The sequence below is a fragment of the Hyaena hyaena genome, unplaced genomic scaffold (assembly GCF_003009895.1).
Source record: "Hyaena hyaena isolate Hyena2069 unplaced genomic scaffold, ASM300989v1 scaffold_289, whole genome shotgun sequence".
NCBI lineage: Eukaryota > Metazoa > Chordata > Mammalia > Carnivora > Hyaenidae > Hyaena > Hyaena hyaena.
The window spans coordinates 2,146,234-2,169,040 of NW_024080920.1; positions in this window are offsets into that span (position 1 = coordinate 2,146,234).

Below are 22,807 nucleotides of genomic sequence, written 5' to 3' on the forward strand. Positions count from 1 at the left end.
GCATGCTTAATACTTGGTGTGTTTGAATTCTCAGACCTACTGAGTTTTCTCAGTTATCAGTGAAACTACTCAGTGACACTCTCGATTGTTTCTCTAGAGCTTGATATCCTAGGAGGGGGTCTCAATTTTAACATCTTTTGCAATTGAATAGGGTAAGAGTTTCCCAAAGGGTCAAGTCCTGATTCTTTTTCAACAGTTCTTCACTGAATCTCTCCCATTGATCTCACATTTTCTGATGAAAAGCAAGAAAACAAAAAACCCTATTTACACCTTTAACACTTGGCTTGGAATCTCCTCCACTAAATATCTAAAAAAATTTTTTTTTTTACAAATAGTTTATTGTCAAGTTGGTTTCCATATAACACCAGTGCTCATCCCCACAAGTGCCCTCCTCCATGCCCATCTTCCCCCTGCACCCCCCACAGCCATCAGTTCTCAGTTTGTTCTCAGCATTCAAGAGTCTCTCATGGTTTGCCTCTCTCCCTTTCCCCCACCATTTCCCCCCTTCTTCTCCCCCATGGTCCTCAGTTAAGTTCCTCCTAATCCTCCTATACGTGCAAACATATGATATTTGTCCTTCTCTGCCTGACTTATTTCGCTAAGCATAACACCCTCAAGGTCCATCCATGTTGCTACACATGGCCAGATTTCATTGTTTCTCATTGCCATGTAGTATTCCATTGTATAGATAAACCACATCTTCTTGATCCATTTGTCCATTGATGGACACTTAGGCTCTTTCCATGTTTTAGCTCTAAATATCTAAATTTATCACTTAAAAGTTCTGCTTTTTACAGAACTGTGGGACACAATTCTGCTAAGCTGTCTGCCGCTCTGTTAAAAGGATCCTCTTTCCTAGACTATTGAAGAAAGTCTGCAAAGTAAGGAAAGAACAAGATAAACAGAAAATGACCCTTGAAGAAGCAGAATTAGATAATCTCTCCTTCTCCCCCCATCCCCTTTAAGTGGCCTACAAAAATTCATGAAAACCTTGTATTCTACCCAGAGGATGAAATTCTACTCATGAAAAGAAATAATAAATGAGCTGAAAGTTTCTAATATGTTGCTCATTTTCTTCTAAGTTTTCACCAGCAGGACCTTAATGTCTATAATATTTCTACCAGCAGTCTGTTTATGATTTAAAGATTCTCCAAAATAATATGTCTTATCTACCATGCTCCTCACTCCCTTTTGAGTCCTTACTAACAGAATCATTATTATCCATATTTCTACTAATGGTCGGCTCAAGTCACTCTAGGCTTTTTCTATCATGCTCCTAAAAATTTTTCCAGTCCCTGCCACTACCCCTTCCATATATTTAGGTATTGTTACAGTAGCACCCTGCTCTCAGTACCAAAATCTGTACTAGTTTTCTAGTGTTCTTACATCAAATTACCACAAATCTGGTGATTCAAAATGCTACAAATTTATTATTTTACAGTTTTGTAGGTTAGATACCCAACATGGATCTCAGTGGGCCAAAATCAGGATGTCCGCAGAACTCTGTTCCTTTCTGGAGGCTTTAGGGGAGAACACATTTCCTTACTTTTTCCAGTTTATAGAGGCTGCCCACTCTTTGTCTCAGAGGCATCTTTATCCATCTTTAAAGCCAGCAATGTTGGGCAGAGTCCTTTTCATACTATCATCCTCTGGATTTCTTTTTCAGTTTCCTACTTTTAAGAACCCATGTGATTACTCTGGGTTCACTAGAACAATCCAGGATAATCTCCTTGTGTTAATGAAGGCTAATTAGCAAACTTCACACCACATCTACAGCCTTAATTCCCCTTTGCCAAGTAGCCAAACATATTCACAGGTTCTGAAGCTTAGGATACGGACATTGTTCTACTTCCCATATATCTTCACCCTAGAAGGGAGTCTACAACTCACAAATGCCTGTGGACACAAACACTTTAGTAGCTTTTCTTTTTTCTTTGAAATATGGAGAGACTATAAGCATTCATTAGGTATTTGAGGAATGTGTGCAAAGTATTGAACTATAAGCATTCATTAGGTATTTGAGGAATGTGTGCAAAGTATTGAAAAAAAGATGATAAGTAAACTCATCCAGAGAGAGAAGATACAATAGAACAACTTCACCTCCTCTCCCCACACACACATTTAATTAACAGCCTATAGAAATTCAAGAATACATTTGTATTCTACCCATATATCAAGAAAATAATGAGAAGGAATAAGAGCAAAGGAACTCTCAGAAATTAAAAATGTGCATGCAAGCATGAATTTTTTAGGAACCTTGCAATTATTGAAGATAGGAAATCTCCTTGCAAATGGAAGAGATGGAAGATGAGTCCAAGAGCTTCAGTTTTCAACTGATCAAGTTTCCAGTAGAGTGCTGACAAAATGGAGTGAAAACATTCCCCCTCCCGCAATGAACTTTTAAGCTAAATTTCCAGAACTGAAGGGAAACACATATCTTGAAATAGGAAAGGCTTCTCCGTGAAAAAAGACCTGAACTTAGACATTTGTGAGAAATATCAGGAAATCAGGTATAGAGGATTCTAAAAGCTTTTCACAAGAGAAAGTAATATACACAATACGATACCACTAGTTAGGGCAGGTCATCAGTTCCCGAAGCAGATGATAGAGTAATTCTTCAAAGTTCTAAGCTAAAGTAAATTTAAACTTAGAATAGTTATGCCAGCCAAATTATTGATCATGAGTGAATATGAAATTAAAGATGTTCATATATTAAGTTACTCAGAAAATCTGCCTCTTATACAGTCTTCCTTAGTAGACGAATCAAAATTAATTATACTAAGAAAAAATAGGGGGAGCTTGAGATTATATAAATCATCTAAATCTTCATAGAAGTAGCAGAAAAGAAATGGAGAAAACCTAAATCTGATATATAGAGAAATAGTTGAAAATATACCTTATTTTGCATGAAGAAAACCATCTTCAGAACTATACATAGCCAAGTTTAAAAGCCATTACCTCTGATGTGTAGAATTAGGAGTGGAGAAAGACAGCTAAGAAGAGGGAGATGATGATTAATTCTCATAATGAAGACTTTATATTACTATATGACTTTTGTACTTAGGGTGTAAAAGAAAAGAAGATGGCCTCTGCCGGGTGGAGTGACGCAGAGGGAGAATGTGGAGAAGGTGCCTGCTAGTCTTCTTCCCGAAGAGCACCCGGCAGGCCGCCAGAAGTGTGTCACATTAGATGCCTGCCCCTCAGGTCAGTGGTCCTAGACGAGCAAAGTCCAGGTGCCCCTCTGAGCAGCCACTTCTTGCTGGGCCCTGCCCAGGTGAGTGCGAACGCTGGAGCCCGTTAAGAGTAGTTGTTGGATAACAGCAGCCTTGTGGGTCTCCTGAATGAGAGCCCTGTTGGTTTTTAAAGCTAGATGTTTTGGGGGCTTAAGTCTCTGGTGCATGTCTTAAAAGTTGGGAGTTCTTGATGTGAGGTTAAAACCCTTAGCTTCTTAGGGAAAAACTCTGGGTTTTCACTTTCCTCTCAACTGTAGGTTGTTGGGCTGGAAGAGGGGCTTATGGGGAGGTTGTGTCCCAGGGTCTCCTATTCCCTTTGACATGGACCTTCTTTCAATTTTTCAGACATGTACAAATCACAAAGTTTTTTGTTTTTTGTTTTTTATAGGAAGTTGTTCCATATGTGGCTATAGATTTAATGCGTTTGTGAGAGAGGGTGAGTTCAGGATCCTCTTTTGTGGCCAGCTTGAACCAGAACCTCACTTTTATGCTTGGGGATAAATTGAGAAAAATGACAAAGCTGGAGGAGAAGGATCAATTTTCTTAATTCCTATTATCAGTCAACGTATGAGCAATTTTTATATTATGGTGCCTGTAGCTTTGAAACCTCTGGAATAAGAACCATAGAATTAATTAGTATAGTAACTCTCTTTGTCACCTTAGTTTTTAAGCAAAAACTAGCTTAAACATAAATGCATCAGTGTTGTCTAGAAAGTGAGGATCCTAGAGACTAAAATGTACCCCAGTAATTAAAGCCTCCATGTCAGCAACATGTAGACAGCAAGATAAGTAACTGAATTGTCAGAAATGAACATCTAGCCATATTCTCATGGAGATCTGATTTGAATAGTCCACAGTCTGGCTGCATAGCCTGTAAGAGTGGGCCTTCAGGAGCTGGCAAAAGACAATGAATTTGCTGTGCACAGTTAGGTCAACACATTGAAATTTCCAAAGGCTTTGTTTAAATTTCATGTCTGTGTGCCATGTGATTTAGGTCCAGAGTCAATATTTAAATGCATGAACCTTGCCCTATTTGATAAGTCCTTCAAATATGCCCATTGACAGCAAAGTAGATTTGTTCTTCCCATAATAAATGTTGGGAGAGATGGGGGAAGTTATAAATGGAAAGGCCTATTACTTATGGCCCTTTAGAGCTTACACATCTTTTCTAATTTCAAGGTTATCAACGACTCTAAACATATACCTCTCAGAACAAAGGAGTTAAAGATAGAAAACTGTGGATAACCACTCTTTTACCAAAAAAGGGGTAAATATTTGGGAATTGTACAAACTAAACAGAATCAGCCCAAGATTTATCTATACAAATTGACACCATGATTTTGTTTTTGCTTTGGAAGTAGGATGATGGTGCTTTTAAAAATGCTTCAGTCCTGAAGGGAATAAAGAACCCTTGTTATCCTTTTCTGCCCATTTGTACTATGAAAGATAGTGTGGTTGTTACACTGGCATTAAAAGATGGGCTTGATTGGAAGTTGCTTCTGCTCCACAGTGGACTGTGTCAACAGGTACTCTGAATTTGGTTTATGGACTTCAACAGCCAGTTCAGAATGACAGCACAGTGATGGGTTACATATCATCTGGATATAGAGTAGATCATTTCTTTTTTTTTTTTTAATTTTTAATGTTTTATTTATTTTCGAGAGTGAGAGAGACAGAGTATGAGCGGGGGGTGGGAGGGCGGGTAGAGAGAGAAAGGGAGACACAGAATCTGAAGCAGGGTCCAGGCTCTGAGCTGTCAGCACAGAACCAGATGTGGGGCTCAAACTCGTGAACTGCGAGATCATGATCCAAGTGTAAGTCAGATGCTTAACTGACTGAGCCCCCCAGGCGCCCCTAGAGTAGATGCTTTCTAACCATCTGTCTCTGAAAGAGTGTAGTGAAGAGGGTCACATGTACATATGATTTTCTTTTAACAGTTGTTTAAGGGACAATGAAAGTTTTTTGACTATGCAGTTGAAAACAGGTTAAATGTGGGTACAGCAAATTGTTAAGTGAGTGCATAGGTAACTGTTTAGAATTAAGGAATGCATTGTATGGAGTCACTGTCAAAGAAACAATTATAATAGGCTATAAAACTTGCTAAAAATAAAATATAAAAGGAAAGTGCAAAAATTATAATAAAATAGCAACTGAGAGTCTAGAAATCAACATGGTAGTGTGTGTAGGAAAAATATTGATAAGAAAAAGAAAAAATAATGAAGACTTATGTTGAGGGAGCTTTAAAACAATCTAGTTGATTCTGATAGGGGTAGTGAAAATCTCTAAAAATGTGGTAAGAACCAAAATAATCCTTTCAATTAGACTGATATATTTACACCATTAAAGCATCTGTTTGTTTATTGTAGAAACTATGAGGGAAACATGAATGCCAAAAGTATTACCAAAATAATTTGAAAAATGGATTTGGTTAATATCATAATCCTTTTCAGAAACATAGCTACCTTCCTAACTCTATGATTTCCCATTTTGATCTATCTATAATAATTCAAACATTGTTAACCTGTGATTTTCTTTTCTTTAATATAATAATCTATGCTACAGAATTATATTTTTACCAGTATCTGAAATGTATACAATGCATCGTGAAGAGTGACATTCAGTATCAGAGTAAAGTCTAACGTATAATGTTTCTTTATGTGTTAATATTTTATGGTTTTTTTTTTTCCCTGCAGTTAAAATATGGCATGTGAGGTTTTGGAAAAAAGAATTATTTAATTTTTTTGAAACCTAGTTTTCTTTTATAGTGGGTGAATATTACCAGGTATTGCACGTAATTAGGCCAGAGAATTCATTTTGTAAATGTAATTCTCTGTGTAAGAAAACTGCTAAGACTTTTTTTTTACATTTTATATTAGAAAAATTAAAGCATATACAAAGCAAACAGGATAGTGTACCCACCACCCAGCTTAAACAATTATCTCACTTCTTGGTCATTTTTGTTTTGTCTCTCCCCTCATCTTTGCTGGAATTTTTAAATATTTTTTAAAAGTAAAATTTACAGACATTGAAATGCACAAGTGTAACCCAAACTCTATCAAGATATAAAATATGTCTATCATCTAGAGCGTTTCCTTATGTCCCTTTGCAGTAAGTCAACTGCCCCCCTCCTTAGAACTTCAGATGAATGTAATGATACATTTTGCACTTATTTGCACTGGCTTCTTTCACACAGCATAATGTTTATGAGATTTATCCATGTTATTGTGTATATTAGTGATTTGTTCCCTTTTCTAACTGAGTAGTACTCCATGGTAAGAATATACCACTTTTTGTTTTCTACTCTTCTGCTGATGGACATTTGAGTTACTTCCAGTCCAGGGTATTAGGAATAAATCTGCTATAAACATTCTTGTGTAAATCTTTTTATGAGCGTATGTTTTCATTTCTTGTTTTGTATGCCTAGGAGTAGAAATGCTGAGTCAAAAGTAGGAGTGTGTTGAACAGGATAAGAAACTGACTGGCCTGTTCCCAAGGAGATTGTACCATTTCACATTCCCACCAGAAGTGTATTAGCATTCTACTAGCTACCAGAAGTGTATTAGCATTCTACTAGCTACACATTCTTGCCAGTGCTTAGTGCAGTCAGTGTCTTTAATTTAGCCATTCTAGTGGGTGTCTAGTAGCAGCTTGCTATGGTTTTAATTTGTATTTTCTGCAGGGCTAATGATGTTGAGCACTTTTTCATTTGCTGATTGGATATTCAGATATGTTCACATGTGAACTCTTGGTTTAGTGTTTTGTCCATTTTTAAAACGAGATTGTTGGCCTTATTTATTGGTAGTAGTTACATATACTCTCTGGATAGAAGTCCTTTGTCAGATTTATGTTACACAAGAGTTTTCTCTGAATCTGTGTCTTGCCTTCATTTAGACACACTTTTTCTTTAAGTTTATTTATTTATTTATTTAATTTATTTTTTAAAAAATATTTTTATTTATTTCTAGGAGAGAGAGAGAGAGAGAGAGAAAGCATGAGCAGGGGAGGGTCAGAGAGAGAGGGAGACACAGACTCCGAAATAGGCTCCAGGCTCTGAGCTGGCTGTCAGCACAGAGCCCGACGCGGGGCTCGAACCCACGAACCGTGCGATCATGACCTAAGCGAAAGTCGGACGCTTAACCGACTAAGCCACCCAGGCGCCCCAATTTATTTATTTATTTAATTTTATTAATGTTTATTTATTTTTGAGACAGAGACAGAGCATGAGCAGGGGAGGGGCAGAGAGAGAGGGAGAGAATCTGAAGCAGGCTCCAGTCTCAGAGCTGGATCAGCACAGATCCTGATGAGTTGATAAGCTGGATCAGCACAGAGCCTGACACAGGGCTCAAACTCATGAATCTTATTTATTAATTTTGAGAGAAAGGGGTGGGGAGGAGCAGAGAGAATCCCAAGAAGGCTCTCTGCTGTCAGCGCAGAACCTGACGCAGCCCTTGATCTCAGGAACAGTGAGATCTTGATCTGACCCGAAACCCAGAGTTGGACACTTAACGGACTGAGCTACTCAGGTGGTCCCAAACAATTTTTAAAAATATTTATTTTTGATAGAGCACAAGTGAGAGAGGGGCAGAAAGAGGGCAACAGAGGATATGAAGTGAGCTCTACACTGACAGGCTGACAGGAGTGAGCCTGATGTGGGGCTTGAACTCATGAACCACAAGATTATGACCTGAGCTGAAGTTGGACACTCAACTGACAGAGCCAAAATAATTTTTTGATGAGATAATTTTGATGAAAATATTATAATATTATCATTTTAAGGTTTTGCTTTCTGTGTCCTAAGCAATCTTTTCCAAAGTCTCAAAGATATTCTTTTATGATTTCTTCTGAAATCTCTTAGCTTAATTTCTTGGGTTCCAATCTGTGATCCTTCTTGGAATAATTATTACATTATATTATATTACAAGGTTAAGATTAGTTTGTTTCTACAGGAATATTCAATTGTTCTCCCTCATTTTTGTAAAGACTTTTCTTTCCACATTCAATTGTTTTGTCACCTTTTTTGAAAAGTAGTTATTCATACACCTTTGTGCTTGCTTTTGAACTGTCCTGCTCCATTTATTTATTTGTCTACCTGTATGCCAATACCACATGATTTTGGTTACTGTAACTTAGTCTTAAGTTGACGTCTGGTAATACAAATCTTCCAAATTTGATTCTCATTTTCAAGATTGTAGAATATGGTTAAACATAGTTTTGCATGTAGCATGTAAGCTGACATCTGGTAATTCAAATCTCCCAAATTTGATTCTCACTTTCAACACTGTTTTGCATGTAGCTTCTTTCTTATATTTTCGTATTTATATGTTTTAAAAACAATCTAAGTTGATAAGTATTCATTTAGAAACTTTGGATTCCAGATAAAGAAACAGAAGGGATTTCTGAAAATTATTCCCAATCCTCACTTAACAGGAACATTTTGAGACAACATGCAAAAACATTGCGAATAAGGGCAAGCCTATACCTAGAGTTGGCAGGTGAATGATACTGTCAGTTAATCTGGTGTTTTAATTGCAGGGTTTTAAACAATGTTGCACAGGAATGTATATATTTATATTATATACATATTTTATATATAAATCAGAAAGACCTAACATTGTCTTGCTACTCAAAAAAGTTTTGATATGTCAAACTGGGTTATAAATATGTCCTATTTGTGAAAACTCAGAAAAGAAGAAAACATTAGTGGGATTCTGATTATATCTCCCTTAGCTTAAATTCTTAAATTCTACTTGATGAGAAAATCAGGATCCGTTGGGTTTTAAATGTAATGACTTAAATAAAATAAATATTGCCTGTGTACATGTGAGTTTGTAGAAAAATGGAGCATACACTCTAGGTTGTTAGCATGAAAATAGAGTGGCCTGCGTGTGGTATAGAAGGAGCAGTAGTGCCATATGGGAAAGCACTGCTCTCCCTGAGAAATTTCTATTTCTGTATTTTTAGGGAAGTCCAGAGTAAGCTGTAGTCCCCTCTTCCTTCTCCATCTGGCGCTTTACTGAAAGAAATGGCTGCCATTGTGCCAGGCAGCCTCTTTACTGCCCAAAGGCTTGGGATCTGCTCTTTGCTCGTAAGTCTTTGAGTCTGTAAGTTTGGGGGTTCTTCTTAATTCGTTATGGGCATATTTTCTCTTCAGGCTAGACCATGGACTTATATATAGCATCTTCCCAGTTTTTAGCAACAAAAGTTTTTTTTTTTACTTGTCTTTGAATATTTCTTTGGTCATCAATGTAGAAAATTGGGGTTTGGATAGGTTAAAAGTATCAATCCATACCATCAGTTTGAAGTGAATTATCCATGTTTTATAATGTGTAAGGAAGACTTTCTATATAGGATTAAAGAAATACCCACGGTAATTCCCATGCTGTTACTCATATACATTCTTCGATTGAAGAGGAGAAATATTGTATTTTTAAAACTTTTTTATGTAGTTAAGCCTATTCTTATCTTTAATATGGGCAATGATTATTTTTAGAGAATTGTACTGTTGAATATACGATTTTTATTTAACATCCTAATAAACCTTGGTAGGTAAACACAACTCAGTGCCTTTCATGTTGACTGACAGAAACTAAATGGTTAACAATTATTTAGCTTCTCCGAAGTCCTGGGAATTTATTATAGATAGGAATTAGAACCCCCATATCTTAGTTTCTCCTTTATACAGAAACCAAGTCAAATTCTAAGAAACATTATTCATTTGCTCATAAACAAAGGCAAACATTTGAGCTTATCACTGGGATTCAGGAAAACTGTCACAATTATTATAAACTATAAATGATGAAGTTAAATTGAGTTCTTTTTTTAGGAAACTTTACCTTCCTCCTTGAGCACATACTGGTTTTCTATGCGCTTAATTAATTTCTATCTTAATCATTTGTGGTTTCAATAATTGGTATTTAATAAAAAAAACTACCTTATGTTTTAATTTAGCTTCAAGCTTCTGCGAGTGGTATAAGAGATGTCTTCCCAGCAAAGTCCCTGGTCAATCCATCTTTTGTGTCGTGTGCATTGCTTACCATAATGTAGCCATGTAGTGGTTGTTCAGGTGTGTTTTCTGCAATAACGAATAAGGAAAATGGAGTTAGAGAGGATCCTGGATATTGTGTCAGAGTATTTGCATTTCATTGCATAAGCCATGGAAAGTGAGGATGGTGTTTTGAGAGAACATTTAGTAAAGACAACATTTGGGATACCTTTTCATGCAGTGGTGCATAGGATGCATTAGAGATGATAGAATGTGGAAGTAACAGTACCAGTTTCTCCTTGTTCTCATTCTGTTGCTCTGGGTTTTGTCTTTATTTTTTCTCTGTACCTCCAATATTTTGTTCTGGTAGCTCCTCTTCTCTACACTTGAGAACCTTCCAAGGCATGAATGAATGTGATGGCTTGATGAAGTACTACCTCTTTCACGAAGACTTTCCTGACTCCTTTAGTTGGTGGTTTTTGTTCTTATCTTTGAAACCCCCATACTGTATCTCTATTTTTTAAATTGTTATTTATTTTGAGAGAGTGGGGGAGGGCAAAGAGAACGGGAGAAGAGAATCCTAAGCAGATTCCACACTCTCAGTGTAGAGCCCAATGTGAGGCTTGATACAAACCATGAGATCATGACCTGAGCTGAGATCAAGAGTCAGGTGCTCAACCGACTGAGCCACCCAGGAATCCCCATACTGTATCTCTAAAGATACATGACATGTTTCCTGTCTTTGAGCATCTGAGTTGCAAGGAGTTAATTCATTCACATGTATTTTATTGCAGGCTTTCATGATGATGGTGTGCAAGACCCTTCATATTGTGTTTATTTTATTATTTTATTTTGTTTATTTTATTTTTCCCTTTTACCCTAAGTTCCTCTCTGGATCTTGCTTGCAGAATTTTGAGCAAAACTGGTTATCTAGGAACTAATAAACAGGTTGATTACAGGATCTTGCCCTTAAGAAGGATCAGGAGTATCTGATCTCTTAAGGAGTATCAGGGAAATACATTCTATTTGTTTACAAATTTCACAAACACCCCAAGATCTAGCAGGGGAGTCTGAAGGGCATGCTGGACCTCTGTAACATCTCTCTGGGCTGCATCTCACCATAGTTAGGACTAGTCTTCAGCGTCTCTGCAACAGAGTTCCTCACAGAGCACTGAGGAGTACTGCAAGTCCCATAAGGACATGTGTCAGGCAGGAGGGGAAGACAACTCTTTTAAATGCTCTGGAGCTTCAGATAAGATGACTGAGACTTGGTCATTAAGTTAACAACAGAGATCTTACTAATGACCTTGAAGGTGGTTTTGGAGGAATACGGGGATATTGGACTGCTTGGACAGTGCTCAAGAAAGTACGAAAGAAGAGGAAATGGATGGAGCAAATATATATTCTTCTTTGGAGATCTGTGGTAATGAGGAACAGAGAGTCTTCCCCAAAATGTCTTTCTAAACTGGAAAAAAGCATGATTGAGAGAAAACTTAAACCAATTTTCAGCCTTCTAATTTGAATAACAAAGAGATGAAAAAACAAGGAAGAAGTCTCCAAAAATAGAAACAATATAGTTGATTATAATACAGTGCTATAAATTCTGTAAGTAGTACTATTATTTGCTCCCTCAGAAGAACAGCTACAACAGAAGCTTACATTACACCCAGGCTTTGGACTAGGTGGATATTGTAGTTAGATCATTTGGAAAGACAGTAACACCTGTGATTTGATATTTAAATAAGTTAAATATTTGACTAATTAATTAAATAAATTGACTAGCTTTTGAGGGTAATAAAAAATTTCCTCCATCCTTGTATTATGTGTACCTGCTGACGTTTGCGGGGTCATGAAAGTAATGGCAGATATTATTTTTTTCATGATCACTTTGCAGTGAAATGAAGTGAATGGCCCGAATGAGAATGGTAGATTAATAATGTTTTATTGGAATTAGAGCTTTAATAATGCATTCCATTATTATAAAACATCATCCAGGGTTGCATTATTTTTTTTAGTCACTCAGTAGTAAATGGAAAAGCAATTCATAATTAAATTAGTGAAACCTAGCACTGGGCTGACCTTTCAGTAATTCATTTTATGGCTGAACTGTAAGATAGATATAAATGCTGTATGATCTTTGACATATATTATGGATTTAAACAAATTAAATAGAATTAATGAAATACACATGCAGTTGAAAGAGTGTGGAGATAGGAGTATTTTTATGTGTGACCTTCCTAATTAGGTGCTGAAGTAGCCTATTAACAGAGGATCACATAGTTGACGTTCTTTTGCATAAGACAGGACTAGAGCTTAGGGGAAAGGCTTTAGTTGAAGGTTCTATTAAAATCTATTATGCTTTATTCCTGACTCATGATTTAAATTCAAAGTATAAATGGAAAGTGGAATGTCTAGTTTTTGCTATTAGCTTAGGACTTCGAAGAGATTTCTGAAACTTACACCCTATTTAGACCTGTTCATTAAGAACTCATTATATTGTATCATGAGAGGCGATTGTCATTAATGACCCACTTTTCTTTCTGTCTACATATTTACTTTCTATCTGTTTATAGGTATGCAAGAGAACATACTCACCCATTGATACCAGTACTAAATATGAATATGAATTAGATTTGTATATGATAATACAAATTTATGGAATAAATCCTTTTTTAGGATTGAGACCGTATTATTGTGATTTCGGCTTGGTAAATGCTCTGGTTGAGGTTTTCTAAACCTTAGGTTAAATAAAAATTGATTAAGTTTCCCCCCATTTTAAAAATGTCTCAGGATACCTGGGTGGCTCAGTCAGTTAAGCATCTGAGTTCAGCTCAGGTCATGACTTCATGGTTCATGAGTTCGAATCCCACATCAGTCTGTCAGTGCAGAGCCAGCTTCAGATCCTCTGTCCCCTTCTGTCTCTGCCCTTCCCCTGCATATGCTCTCTCTCTCACTCTTTCTTTCAAAAATTAAATAAACATTAAGAAAAATTAATAAAAATGTCTTTAATGAGACATGGGAAGAAATGTACATCAGCAATAATGGGTGTTTAGCTTGCCCATTTGAAAAATAAAAAGTCCTGATTCTGCTGGGGTTGGTGAAAGATTCAGACAAAATTTCTTGTGTCTACTTGTTTGCATTTCTTTCCCAAGAATTTTCAGCTTGTGCTAGATGTCAAGGCCACTCACAGGAAAATGTTACACCAATGGCTCAACAATAGAATCACTTGGGAAGCTTTACCAAAAAAACCCAAAACAAACAAACAAAACCAGTGATGGCCTCAGGGCACTGGTACTTTCTGTGCTGGATACTTGGCATGCCCTTCCCTGAATTATCTCCATGTGGATTAACCTCTCACCTCCTTCTTATCTTTCCTCAATGAACATTCATTTTCTCAAATGTCATTTTCTCAATGAACATTCCCATAACCCTCCTACTCACCCACTCATTTTTCTTCGTTCATTCCCTTCTAGTATGTTTCTGTGACAGGATCCATCTGTATTGTGTTTGTTACTTTTCTAGTATGTAAAATAGTGCCTGGAACATAATAAGCATTCAATAAGATTTACTAAATAAAATGAATGAATAATGCAGAGTATGTGGAGAGTCACGGTCAAGTATAACAGTATCTAAATGAGGTAAAATATGTGGGTGTGCTCCATAACTTCCAGTCACCCAATCACCAGTTTCAAGAAACCATTTGAAGTCCTTGTTAAAAATAAAGATTTTCTTTCTTTTTTCCAACTGTGCGAGAGAAAGGGAATTTCTTTAAACTGTGATACACTATTGTTATTTTAAGTAGATTTTAAAATTATTATTACACGTTGAACATATTTCTTTGCCATCAATATTTCCAGTGTTTATAGTTCATTTTCTCAACTACTTTGCCAACGTATCTATTGGGGTTTTAGCCATATTCTTAATAAGCATTTTCTATATTAGGTTAATGACACTTTGACCTGCAGGTATTTTCTTACTTTCTCCTTAATCTTCTTGGAGTGTTTTTGATATGCTTAAAAGTGTAATATTTATATTAACCATTTTTCATAATTCTGCCATTGTTCTTCAATTTAGAACTTAGTTTCCTTCCAGCTATAAAGTCTTACAGTATTTTAATGGTTTATTGTCCCACAAATAATTCTTTGTTGAAGATCTAAACATTTTTTCCTTTTATGGAGGTAACCAATGCTATATTTACTGAATAATATTTTCTAAATACTTGGCATGATATTCCCTCCTCCATTCTATATAAAATTAATAACAAGGGATTATATTAATGTAAAATATAGATATAGATAGATTCTAGTATAATAGATTGGAATTCTTTTACTCTCTCAGTTGATCTTTGCTTTGTTCTTATTTCCAGACTAAACTATTATCTTGGTAGTATATTCACTACCTGAGAGAGAGATTAAACTTTTTTCTTTTTTTTTTCTTCAAAATTTTAGCTAACCCGAAATGTTGATTTCCTCCAAAGTATTTAAAAATAATTTTTGTAAACTTAGAAAATATGTTTTCAAGTTTAGTGTTTCACATTCAACTTTTAAATTATTTTGAGATAAATGGGCATCTTTATGATATTTAATTTTTTCATTAAGAACATACATGTCCATCTGATTCATACTTGAGAGTTCTTTTTGTAGTATTGTTTATCTCAGAACTGTAGGATTTCATGTTACTACCGGTCACCCACACATAAATACATTTGACTTGTACTCTTAACACAATACATTCTCCTCCACTGCATTTTTTTTTTAAAAGTCCTCCAAACTTCTCTTCACTGTCCTTACTATTTACTGCTATTTTTTTCTCCACTTTTTCTCCTCCCTAATACAGACATTCAAAATGGTTAGGGGAAGCTTATTATGTCCTAACATCACTTAGCTCTGTCATGTCAAAAGTGATAAATAGATACCATTCTTGAATCAATGAAGGATAATCACGGTTCCTTTACTATGATAGAGAGGTCATCGAAAGTGATTTGTCCACCATTATTATTCAAATATAGTAAGATTTATTTCACAGATTCTCAATACAATATAAAAATCTGATAATAAATCATTTAATATTTTGCTTCACTTACCAAGCAAATTACTAGCTATTTTTCCTCAGCTCACCAAGATAGATATTACATTTTACAATTTGCATTGCTTTTTATTGTAGGTATAAAAATGAAATCCCTTAAGAAGATTTATAATGACAAGATAACTACAGTGTAAAAGCAGAAAGGGTTCAGGCTTTATGACACACAACTTCATTCAAGGTTATGAAAATAGAAATATTGAGGCTAAATAAACATCTTTCATAATCGCATATTATGCTAACACAAATAATCTTTGTTGAAAAAAATTTGTTTTTACAAACTTAAGTCTGAAGTGGTTTCCATTTAAATAATATGCTTGAACTAGTACAAAATTTGGCTAAAAGGAACATTTTTACAGGGTATGTACATACAATTTTATGATAAAAACATTAAGGGTTTTCCGTCACAGAAACTGTAAGACATCTTTTATATTCTCAAGTCTACTTTATAAAAAATATAACTTTACCCAGCTTTATATATATTTAAATTTTTTAATGGAAAATTTCAAACATATATAAATGCACTCAGATTTTGAGACAACCCATGAGTAGGGGAACGGGAGAGCCAGGCTACAGTGAATCACAGAGAATTCGCCTGAAGGTAAAGTGACATTATAGTTGAGGAGAGATATTAGCCATTATCCTAGAAGCAGTCGGTTGCAATTTGAAATTACGGTAAGTGGGAAAGTTCATGTCTAAACATCTCCTTGTTTGAAGAAGCTCATAAGTCAAGTTTATAACAAAGTCATGGCCTGTTTTTAGTTTTAAGGATTCCCAGCACAGTCACGTGCTAGATTGGAAACTTCTCTTTGGCCGTCAGTAATGCAGACAGAGGTGAGAAACATGTCCTACACTGGGTAAATAAAAATGTTTCATTTTAGTAATGATAATCAAAATTCTATTATTTTAGCCACAGAAGGGGTAAAACCATCTATCAGTTCTAATAACTGTAGGAATCCTTGGAGAATCAACACATCTAGTCTGATTTGTAGGTTGGAGAATGAACTCATTATTGATAATAGTAGCATTGCCTGCACCCAAAGGAGTGACTGCTTGCTATCAGCAGTGGTTTAATAGTTGTAATACATTTTCCCTTAAAAAGTTCAAATCACTTCAGTGGAATTTAATCATTTATAATTAGAACTTTTTGGTAAAGTCAGAAAGCAACTGAAACCTAAATGTATATTTATAATTCTGTAAAACTAACACCAAGGCCTTGAGTAGACATAAGTGGGAGGCAGTGTGATATGTGGAAGAGCTGCCCTAGTAGAGTTTTATTTCTCCATTTTTCATTTTGATGTCGTTTACAGCAGATATATTGGTAGAGTTGGTTTCGTTTGTTTTATTAGAGGAGAAACTGGCAGATTCTCCAAACTTGTTCATTTATCCCACCAAATATGTGCTGATTCCACCAGGCAGCCCCCACTCTCTACTTTCTATGGGAAACTTACCTCTGCTTCAGAAAGTGCTTAAGATCATAGGTAATATGTGGTAGTGGTAATGGAATTAATCAGACAGGTACTATTCTGAAAATACAGATTCCAAAGAGCTTAATACCCATTTGGTTTTCTAGATAAACTATATTTCCAGATGTCACTGGGTTTCATACAATAAATTCTGTCTCTTGCAAGTCAAATAAGACAAATTTAATGCCATCCACGATCATTCCCTTTCCTTGCTGTTTCTAGGTTTTACCTGGCAAGATGCCCGAGTTTTCTAAGAGTTCCAAGCCTACACTCTGGATTGGAAGTGACTTTAAAGTTTGTAGAATTCTAGGGATTTTCCTCAGGGCAGTTGGCTTCTTACTAGGTTTATGGCTTTAACATAATCTTGGTATCCTTCTCCTAGGGAGCACATCCTTTAATTCAGTCCCAAGTTAGGAATTTTTCAGGCTGAGGACATCTGGCAGAGGATTGTCCATTCCTCGAAGTCCCTAAAGTTTACCTGTAAGATTGTAAAGAATAAAATGTCACCTGAGTGTTTCAGCAATTTTAGTATTTTAAACCCTGCCATGACAGTCAATTATAGCAAGGGGAATATAAATAAATAACACCTCCTTTTGTGTTTAGTCATTCACCAAGTCTTTATTGACACTTGTGGTAATCAAAACATTGTCCTCTGTACTTTGGGAAAGCAGATTGCTAACACTTATTTTCACATCAAGGAACTACACTCTTCTCTAGACACACACACACACACACACACACACACAGAGAGAGAGAGAGAGAGAGAGAGAGAGAAAAGCAAATGGGTAAATATAAAGCAGAATATGATAAATCTTGTGATTGAGAAAGAAGCAGCAAAAAATGTAAAAGGAATTAATTCCAGTTTGGGAAATCAGAGAAACATATGAAAGACATAACTTTGAGTTCCGCCTTGAGAGGTAATTGGTAGAGAAAAGGTGGAAAGCCTATATAAAGCTGAAAGGGAAAACTCATGAGCAAAAGTATGGAGGTGTGGAAGGCCACAGAATGGTTAGGATCTGGAAAATAATCTTAATAACTTGGAAAGGGGAGAATATACAGCAGATACTAATAGTGGAGAAAGCAGATGGGACTTGGGTGTGACGATTTCCATCTGCTATCATGAGGATGTTGCACTTGACCTTAAGCCCTAAAGAGCTATGGAAACATTTTGGAGAAAGGAATGGCATGTTCTGACTTGTCTAATGAGAATGAGTGTCCTAAATATTGGTGTAGCCAAGGCAGAGAGATTAGTCATGAGGCTGTCACAGAGTGTAAATAAGAGAGGCTGAGATTCAAAGCGACTAAATAAATCACCTTCTTCCCCTAAGGGAATTGAGTAGAAGATCAGTCTAGATGAGGGGAAATATGGAGGGTGAAGGAAGGACTCACTTTACAGGTTCCTTCAACCTTCTTAATGAAGTGGCAGCAAGGAAATTGGGTAAGAGGTAAGTTTGATGGTTTCCAGGAGTGGTTTGGAAAGAGACCCAAAACAACTAATCAAAATGTGATTTGATCAATATCGTGCTAAAGAATACAGTGCTATCTCAATTTGACGTAAAAATGGGTCAAGCAATTTTCTGAAATTCAGAATAGGGGCTGGTGGGTGGGAAGAAGCCCTGGACACTAGGTAAGCTGAACCATCCAGTAGGCTGTGAGGAAATGGCCCTGTAGAAAACAAAAAGCATAGCCATATATTTCAGGAATAGCTTTTTGAAGAAGAGACTCCATTTGTCCATGAGTGGAAACAGCAGGATTTACTCACCGGTGAATAGCAAGACTTCAGTTGATACACAGCCATGGCCTTGGAATCTCTGAATTTTCAGCCTGCCTGGTGCAATTGTCTCTGTGCTTTTCCTTCCTACTTCTTCCCCCATCCTCTTGCACTGCCTAGTTCAGTGTGTTCTAGCCCTTAATTATTGTTTTTAATTGAGAGCTAGACAAGATATAGATAAAATGATTCTATTCTATCCTATTTGGTGGTAGAATACACTCATCTTCATATTCATATTAAGGTCATCTAATGATGAACAGCAAGTAGACATGGGGAGGGAACAGTCAGAGAGAAGATGCTGCCAAAAAATTGTGTTTGTCCTTGTTCAAGTGCGAGGGAACTAACATAATATGGACCTACTCTGACTAATCACTGGGTAACACTTTACTACATTATCTCTTCTTATGTTTCAGAATGTTTCCCCACACTTATCTTGCCAGTTAGCAGTACTGGTTTGGACTGAGGTTTGGGCTAAGTCCATTTAATTCAAAAAACCGTGTTCTTTCCTCTATACCACACGACATCCATGTGAAGTGTTAGTGTATTTTTAAAAACCTAGTACTCAAGCTTTTCTTAAATTTTGGCATTTTTTTTAGTAAAATGATTTCTTTGTGCATTCTGATACACTCTTATTTTATAGGACCCTATTACTGTAAAAACTTGAAAGTATTTCCAAGAAGATACAAATGATGATTATTATTATTGCCAAGACTTATGCAATGAGAGTTCACCGAGATTTCATTATAACCTTGTCTATTAACTGTATCTTCCCTAAGGAGAAAAAAAAATCTGGTGAAATAGTGCTCACATTGACTCATAAGCTGCTTGGGACCACATTAAGTCAAGTGTGATTGTAAAAACTTCTGCTAAGAAAATAAACCAGTTGAACTGCTGAGTGCATAGGTATGAGACTTTTCTCCCCTCTGAAGTGCCAATATTATAGATTTCTTCTTGAAGAAACTTAAAAAATTATAAAGTTGTGGTAAGACTATGCAACTTCCCATAAAAATTTCTTTGTAGCCTCTGCTACTGTGAATCATACTCCTTTATTTCTAATAAAACATTTGCAGACAGAAATCATATTCAAATTGGGGCACCTGGGTGGCTCAGTCGGTTAAGCCTCCGACTTCGGCTCAGGTCATGATCTCACGGTTCGTGGGTTCGAGCCCCGCATAGGGCTCTGTGCTGACAGCTAGCTCAGAGCCTGGAGCCTGCTTCAGATTCTGTGTCTCCCTCTCTCTCTGACCCTCCCCTGCTCACACTGTCTCTCTCTCTCTCAGAAATAAATAAAACATTAAAAAATTTTAAAAAATCATATTCAAATTTAATATTGTACCACAGTGCCACTTCTAGATAGGGTATTGGATCATGGGATGTGCGTTAACTAATTACTCATCAGTGTTTTGGTCTAGTCATCCCTCCAAATGCCTTCCTTATGCCTTAATATAATCATGACAAGAAAGCCATGCTTCAAAATGAGGTGTGAAACTTCCTGGGCAAAAGCATTAGATGTCTAGAAAGGCTTTAGTATTTATACATGTAGGAGAATGCTACAGTGTTCCTGAAGGTACTGTGTATCCCTGGTAATCTTGATATTCTAGGAAGGAACAAGATGTGCCTAAAGCAAAGAGGCTGGATTCATCCCAGGCTAACACCCATCAACCTTGACTAGCATGGAAGACATAATCTGTGATATTTTGTGACTGACCTTATGATCTTTAGCATCCTTGTATGAAGCTACCTTACGACTGTCTCTTGGAATGCTGCTGAAAGAATGTGCCTGAAAGTACTCAGCACATCTCAAGGTTCTGATTTCAAACTGTTATTCTCTGGTTTCTATGTTCTTTTCAGCCTGCTTTTTAGCCAAAAGGGATGGCATCAGAGCACTTTGATCTTTGGTTTTCCAGGAATTTATGGTATCCTCCAGGTTTACAGTTCTTTTAGTCATTCATTTAGTCATCTCCTTGTAGGGCCTAGGAACTGGGATAGGTACTGCACAGATAGAGGTAAATAAAGCAAATTTATTTTAGCCTCATAAGACCCATTTTGGATTTTTGAACTCCAAAAAAGTATGAGGATAATTTTGTGTTTTAAGCCACTAAATTTGTGGGAATGAGTTATTGCAACAACAGGAGACAAATACATCTTCCTTTTTCTGTAAAACTTGCTTTTCTGAATATTTCAGCACACTCAGTGCATTAAGCCAATCAGTCATTTTTGCTGGAAATTGACACTTTTAATCACTTTTGTCCTGAATTTGATTTGAACATGTGGCAGTTTAATTACCTCTTGAATATCTGAATCATATCATTGTCACATCTACTAAGATCTGAATAAAAAGCCATCTAGGACAATATTAATTATGTGTGAGAATGACTTTTTATTATTTGAATTAGGTCCCATTATTTGGATTATCTTGCTTATAAGATTGTTAAGGATGGAAAAGCATTGTGTAGTGTGAGTTATTTTAATAAAGATGTGATATGGGATACCTCATATTTTATTGAATCACATTTATGATAAGTTAAAGAGGAATATTATTCTATATATTGAGACCTTAAAAATCTGTGAATTTTCTATTTATAGAGTGACAATATTTCAGTTTTCATGATGGACCAAAATAATTGGATCTGTAACCAAGGATGATAATTTTTCTGACTGACTTTGAGATGAAATTAAATATAGGGTGTATTAAGAGAATATATATCAGGATCATACATATACATATCTATCTATCTATCTATCTATCTATCTATCTACATCTATACACATCTATCAAAATCCATATGTTTCCCATTTCAATTGAACATTAATAGACCTAATACTAGATGTCAAGCATTAGAACAATTTAACATAAGGGTATTTATTCATCCATTATAATAAGACCCCTATCTTATTTTCAATGCTGAGAACTAAGTTCATCTGTTGGTATTCCTTTTAAAGGTATTTGATAAATTTTGGAAATGTTGAGGTTCAGTAGTTGAAAATAAGATTGTGATTATACAATCAAATAGCATCTAATATGGAAGAATACAAATTTTCTGAGTTTCTAAGTTTTTAAAGTATAGTAATTATGAATAATTATATAACTTATTAATTTTGATTTGTATCATCAATTAGGTTGTGAGTACATTTTCATACAAGAAATCATTGTCATCTTTATTACGTGATAACTCCTACTTTCATGAATGATTTTATTCTGCTTGGAGAAGTAAAGAAAAAAATGTGTATATGAGGGACATCGTCTAAAATCCATTAATTTAAAATATATATCACCATGCAACCATATTACTTTATCTCCATGTTATTATTGTTCCTCACTATAGGGTTTTTCAAGATCTTAAAGTCCCGTAATTTAAAAATTCTAAAAACAATTAAGCTAGAAATCAGCCTTTTATAGAGAAATGTATTATTTGGGATGGAATTGTGAAAAACGTACTTTTTTCAGCAGCCCCTGTTTTGGTTAAAGAGAACTCTAATAGTCATATGTGACAATTATAATAAAATAACACACATATAGAGCCAGTATTCTAAGAGATGAAGCCCCAAGAGGGATTTAGTTTAAATTCAAATCTAATTGGTAGTGCTGAAGACTTTGATAAAAACAGACATTTATCTTCTCTGGAGTGGAAAGCCTTAAATGTAAGCCTCAAGGAATTTCTATGGATACAAGTTTTCTGGAGGAAAATGAGCTCACAATCAAACATCTCAAAGTAAATAGCAAAGAAGTCATTATGAATAAGAATCATTACAAATAGGTAATAACCAATCCATCCACAGAGACTGTAGGTATGAGGTCTGTTACATACAGGATATAAAATTAGCATATCGAATATATTTAAAGAAATAAGAAAGTATGTAAGGAAGGAAGAATATATGCTAAACAAGACACCATCAAAATAACCAAGAAAATTTTGGTTACATGAACCAAAAAAGTTTTTAGAAATAAAAAAAAAATACCTGCGTTTAGAATCTCAAAGCAGGGGCTAAGCATCATAGTAAAGTACAAGAGGGAATTAGTGAGATAAAATTTAAATATGAAAAAATGCTCTCAAAATGAAACACAAAGAAACTTAGAGAAAGCATCACTATTAATGATGAAACAATGAAGACTTCACTTTAGAAAGTGAAATAGTCAAGAGTGCCCACCAATTGTACTCCTCTTCATTGAACTGGACATTCTAACCAGTTCTATGCAGCCAAGGGAAAGAAGAACGAATCAATGAACAAATGAATAAATAAATTCTTTAGAGATTTAAAGATTGGAAAGAAG